Below are 5,830 nucleotides of genomic sequence, written 5' to 3' on the forward strand. Positions count from 1 at the left end.
CACACATCTCTCTCGTTGTTCTCCATAGGAAAGCACTTCTGTTTCTGTTTGGTCATCCTGGTGTTGAGCACGTTGCAGTCTATGGTGCTCACACGCCTGGCTAAGTGTGGCACTCTCTGGCCCTGCAGCCTCTCCAAGTCCAAAGACTCACTGCTTAAAGACACAGACAATGAAGAGGGTAAACTTTTTCATTCTTCTGTCATCTCAGTTACCCACAGAGCAAGATATATTTTCATGGTTTCCAAAGACATTAACAAAACGTCCTTATACAACCATTTATAACCTGACCATGAAGTCATAATGACGTTACTGCAACCAGTTTTACTGGGGACCCCATAACGGACTTTCATCATCATAAACTAGTCAAGTTGTATTTTAATGCTGAACCTTCCAAATTCAATTATGATACAAGTCTTTTTTGTAGTTACCTGTGATCAGAACATGTTCAGCTGCCAGCACGCAGCCTAACTAAATCGCCTGTAAAGAAACGGGCGGGGTTAAGGCTGCTGTCACGATTGGATTAGAACAAGCGCATCTCTCCCGCTCTCACTTCCTGACTGTCATTCCCCGGCACCAGTCACACATATGCCGGGTTCACGTGCTTATCGATACTTCCTAACTTGTTGTCGTTGTACACGGGAGGTTGGTGGCACCTTAATTGGTGAGGACAGTTCTCATGGTAATGGCTGGAGCTGAATGAGTGGAATGGTATCAAATACATCCAACACATTGTTTCCATTCCATTAGCTCTGTTCCGGTCATTATTATGAGTCCTCCGGTCAGCTGCCTCCTGTGTTATACACCTACCTAGAGAAGAACCTTTTAACCACTTTCAGGAACAAGTGTTCTGTCAACAATGTCACTAAATAATGTAGGAAATCTAAACAAGGCACAGCAACCCTGGCTATTGGCGCCGTACAGACAACATCAGCTGCTATAGAATCACACAGGGTCACAGATACATTATCAGTGTTTCCGGCCCAGAATGGAGCCAAACTTTAACCATAACATTCAACACTGGCAGACATTTGATACTGGCAGTTTAACAAGTCATCAACAGATACGAGTTGAATATTATTCATCTTAAATTCCTCACTAAATCCTGTGCATTTTTAGCTGTCGGGATCGTTTCTTAGCTTTGATCAATGTGTGAATGAGTGAAGGAACATACAGATGTGTTGTGAGACGTGCTCTGAGTGACAGTGCAGTAATGTGTGGATGAGTGAAGGAACATACAGATGTGTTGTGAGATGTGCTCTGAGTGACAGCGCAGTAATGTGTGAATGAGTGAAGGAACATACAGATGTGTTGTGAGATGTGCTCTGAGTGACAGCGCAGTAATGTGTGGATGAGTGAAGGAACATACAGATGTGTTGTGAGACGTGCTCTGAGTGACAGCGCAGTAATGTGTGAATGAGTGAAGGAACATACAGATGTGTTGTGAGATGTGCTCTGAGTGACAGTGCAGTAATGTGTGAATGAGTGAAGGAACATACAGATGTGTTGTGAGATGTGCTCTGAGTGACAGCGCAGTAATGTGTGAATGAGTGAAGGAACATACAGATGTGTTGTGAGACGTGCTCTGAGTGACAGCGCAGTAATGTGTGAATGAGTGAAGGAACATACAGATGTGTTGTGAGACGTGCTCTGAGTGACAGCGCAGTAATGTGTGAATGAGTGAATGAACATACAGATGTGTTGTGAGACGTGCTCTGAGTGACAGAGCAGTAATGTGTGAATGAGTGAAGGAACATACAGATGTGTTGTGAGACGTGCTCTGAGTGACAGCAGTAATGTGTGAATGAGTGAAGGAACATACAGATGTGTTGTGAGATGTGCTCTGAGTGACAGCGCAGTAATGTGTGAATGAGTGAAGGAACATACAGATGTGTTGTGAGACGTGCTCTGAGTGACAGCGCAGTAATGTGTGAATGAGTGAAGGAACATACAGATGTGTTGTGAGATGTGCTCTGAGTGACAGTGCAGTAATGTGTGGATGAGTGAAGGAACATACAGATGTGTTGTGAGACGTGCTCTGAGTGACAGCGCAGTAATGTGTGAATGAGTGAAGGAACATACAGATGTGTTGTGAGACGTGCTCTGAGTGACAGTGCAGTAATGTGTGAATGAGTGAAGGAACATACAGATGTGTTGTGAGACGTGCTCTGAGTGACAGCGCAGTAATGTGTGAATGAGTGAAGGAACATACAGATGTGTTGTGAGATGTGCTCTGAGTGACAGTGCAGTAATGTGTGAATGAACATACAGATGTGTTGTGAGATGTGCTCTGAGTGACAGTGCAGTAATGTGTGGATGAGTGAAGGAACATACAGATGTGTTGTGAGATGTGCGAGTACAGTGCAGTAATGTGGATGAGTGAAGGAACATACAGATGTGTTGTGAGATGTGCTCTGAGTGACAGCGCAGTAATGTGTGAATAGTGAAGGAACATACAGATGTGTTATACGTGTCTGGTGAAGAACATACAATGTGTGGATGAGTGAAGGAACATACAGATGTGTTGTGAGATGTGCTCTGAGTGACAGCGCAGTAATGTGTGAATGAACATACAGATGAAGGAACATACAGATGTTACCAACTAAATTGTGAGATGTGCTCTGAGTGACAGTGCAGTAATGTGTGAATGAACATACAGATGTGTTGTGAGATGTGCTCTGAGTGACAGTGCAGTAATGTGTGGATGAGTGAAGGAACATACAGATGTGTTGTGAGATGTGCTCTGAGTGACAGCGCAGTAATGTGTGGATGAGTGAAGGAACATACAGATGTGTTGTGAGACGTGCTCTGAGTGACAGCGCAGTAATGTGTGAATGAGGTATGTTCTGTACCTGCATTTAAAGCACACTTCTGGGTTTTCCGATCTCGAGGAAATCCGATTACAACAATCAACTGTGATAAAACGAATACAGTTACAAATAGTTTTTACAAAAATGTCTTCATTTTTTAATCTCTCATTTAATAGTGTTATATTTAAGTAATAAGGCCTGAGGGATGTGGTATACTGTATGGCCAATATATCATGGTGGTCTAAGGGCTGTTCTTAAGCACGTCACAACGCAGAGTGCCTTGATACAGCCCTACCCGTGGTATATTGGACATATACCACAAACCCCAGAGGCCTTTTGCTATTATAAAACTGGTTACCAACAAAATTAGTGCAGTAAAAATGTATGTTTTGTCATACACGTGGTATACGGTCTGATATACCACAGCTGTCAGCCAATCAGTATTCAGGGCTCGAACCACTTATTTTATAATAACTTATCATTTTTTCCCTCTCTCTTACTTTGTCTAGAATCCAAATCTGATATTACTGTCATCAAACTGAAAGCCTCTGAGGAAAAGAGAAGAATACAGCCCTCCAAAAGTGGTGAAAGGTATCAACAAAATGGCTGCACAAGATCAGTATAAAAAGCAAGACGCCATCGCCTTGCCAACAAAGTGGACTTAATCTGTTTCTGTATCTATCTCACTGTCCTCATCGTTTATGCAGTCATCATTTTATATTTCTCCTTTGGTTCTTCATGCGAGATCAACCATTTAGAATTCTGGGAATACTAAATTGTTTATTTGCTTTTAACAAAAATATTGAAAGAAATGGTGGTCATATGATAGAGAAAGCATTCCTATATCGTTCCTATTGTGGCGTCTGTGAGCGCACGGGTAGTGCCATTGAGGCAATCTCCATTTTGAAGTAGTCAATTTTCTTCTTCTACTATTTCAATGAGTTGGTAAACAAACTGAAAGAGTGCATCCTGCCACATGTAGTGAACAGTTATAAAGTTAAGGTTGATGATTTACTGCCACATGTAGTGAACAGGTATAAAGTTAAGGTTGATGATTTACTGCCACATGTAGTGAACAGGTATAAAGTTAAGGTTGATGATTTACTGCCACATGTAGTGAACAGGTATAAAGTTAAGGTTGATGATTTACTGCCACATGTAGTGAACAGGTATAAAGTTAAGGTTGATGATTTACTGCCACATGTAGTGAACAGGTATAAAGTTAAGGTTGATGATTTACTGCCACATGTAGTGAACAGGTATAAAGTTAAGGTTGATGATTTACTGCCACATGTAGTGAACAGGTATAAAGTTAAGGTTGATGATTTACTGCCACATGTAGTGAACAGGTATAAAGTTAAGGTTGAGATTTACTGCCACATGTAGTGAACAGGTATAAAGTTAAGGTTGACTGATACAGGCGTTTGTCCCAGCTATGTGAACAGTTCAAGTCCCAAGTTAATGCTAATACAGGTGTTTGATCCCATGCTACTGCCAATGCTAATACAGGCATGTGAATGGTTTAAGTCCCATGTGCTGCCAATGCTGATATTTAGTGCCCTTCCTTAAGGTGTTTAAGTCCCATGCTGCTGCCAATGCTAATACAGGTGTTTAAGTCCCATGCTGCTGCCAATGCTAATACAGGCGTTTAAGTCCCATCCCATGCTGCTGCCAATGCTAATACAGGTGTTTAAGTCCCATGCTGCTGCCAATGCTAATACAGGCGTTTAAGTCCCATGCTGCTGCCAATGCTAATACAGGTGTTTAAGTCCCATGCTGCTGCCAATGCTAATACAGGTGTTTAAGTCCCATACTGCTGCCAATGCTAATACAGGTGTTTAAGTCCCATGCTGCTGCCAATGCTAATACAGGCGTTTAAGTCCCATGCTGCTGCCAATGCTAATACAGGCGTTTAAGTCCCATGCTGCTGCCAATGCTAATACAGGCGTTTAAGTCCCATGCTGCTGCCAATGCTAATACAGGCGTTTAAGTCCCATGCTGCTGCCAATGCTAATACAGGTGTTTAAGTCCCATGCTGCTGCCAATGCTAATACAGGTGTTTAAGTCCCATGCTGCTGCCAATGCTAATACAGGCGTTTAAGTCCCATGCTGCTGCCAATGCTAATACAGGCGTTTAAGTCCCATGCTGCTGCCAATGCTAATACAGGCGTTAAAGTCCCATGCTGCTGCCAATGCTAATACAGGCGTTTAAGTCCCATGCTGCTGCCAATGCTAATACAGGCGTTTAAGTCCCATGCTGCTGCCAATGCTAATACAGGCGTTTGGCCACAAGAGGTCTCTATCATTCTCTATGGTTTGGTCATCACAAATTTTGCAAGAACTATCAAAAAGCTACCTTTTGAGCTTCTGTGTGGTAAAAATGTATTTGTGTATTCTTCACTAGAGCTTTACATTTCATCATGTTTGAAACATAGATAGTCATATGTGGAATAATGCATTTAGCAATTAGAACTGTAATGAATACATGGACAGGGGACTGTAGCTGTAGCATTAGTAGTGTGGAAACAAATCAACAGTGTGTTATTTCCTATAGAGGCAGTGTGAAGGCCTTATATTATCTCCTAACTAAGCAGGTTCTCAACCTCAGGCTGAGATATCAAATAGTCTCTCGATCATCTCCTCCACCTGCGCTGGGCTGTATTTGTGGTATCTCTCAGGGTGTTTGGAGAACTCATGGTCACATCTGTGTAAAGGACCATAATAAATTAATATCACTGTACCAGCGTTCTGTATGAAATTCTTACTGCACATCAATATTGGACAGTGCTGAATTAAAAATATACTTGACATACAGTGCCTTGCAAAAGTAATCATCCCCCTTGGCGTTTTTCCTATTTTGTTGCATTACAACCTGTAATTTAATTTGATTTTAATTTGGATTCCATGTAATGGACGTACACAAAATAGTCCAAATTGGTGAAGTGAAATGAAAAAATCAAATGTAAAAAATATAGAACGGAAATGGCTATGAAGCCCCTAAATAAGATCTGGTGCAACCAGAA

The 5,830-nt window shown here is 41.8% G+C and overlaps 1 long non-coding RNA gene across 6 annotated transcripts; it reads left to right on the forward strand.

Annotated features, from left to right (window-relative positions):
- The first annotated feature begins 4,371 nt into the window (after positions 1 to 4,371).
- Positions 4,372 to 5,545, forward strand: LOC127919480 (uncharacterized). 6 transcript variants are annotated; one of them, XR_008103142.1, is made up of 3 exons: positions 4,372 to 4,414; positions 4,642 to 4,826; positions 5,012 to 5,545. It is a non-coding gene; the product is annotated as an uncharacterized LOC127919480 (long non-coding RNA). The 6 variants fall into 6 exon arrangements; XR_008103141.1 differs by lacking the exon at positions 4,372 to 4,414 and adding an exon at positions 4,466 to 4,567; XR_008103143.1 differs by lacking the exon at positions 4,372 to 4,414 and adding an exon at positions 4,466 to 4,567 and having other exon boundaries at positions 4,679 to 4,826.
- Positions 5,546 to 5,830: the final 285 nt, after the last annotated feature.

Source organism: Oncorhynchus keta, unplaced genomic scaffold (assembly GCF_023373465.1).
Source record: "Oncorhynchus keta strain PuntledgeMale-10-30-2019 unplaced genomic scaffold, Oket_V2 Un_contig_16781_pilon_pilon, whole genome shotgun sequence".
Taxonomy (NCBI): Eukaryota; Metazoa; Chordata; class Actinopteri; order Salmoniformes; family Salmonidae; genus Oncorhynchus; species Oncorhynchus keta.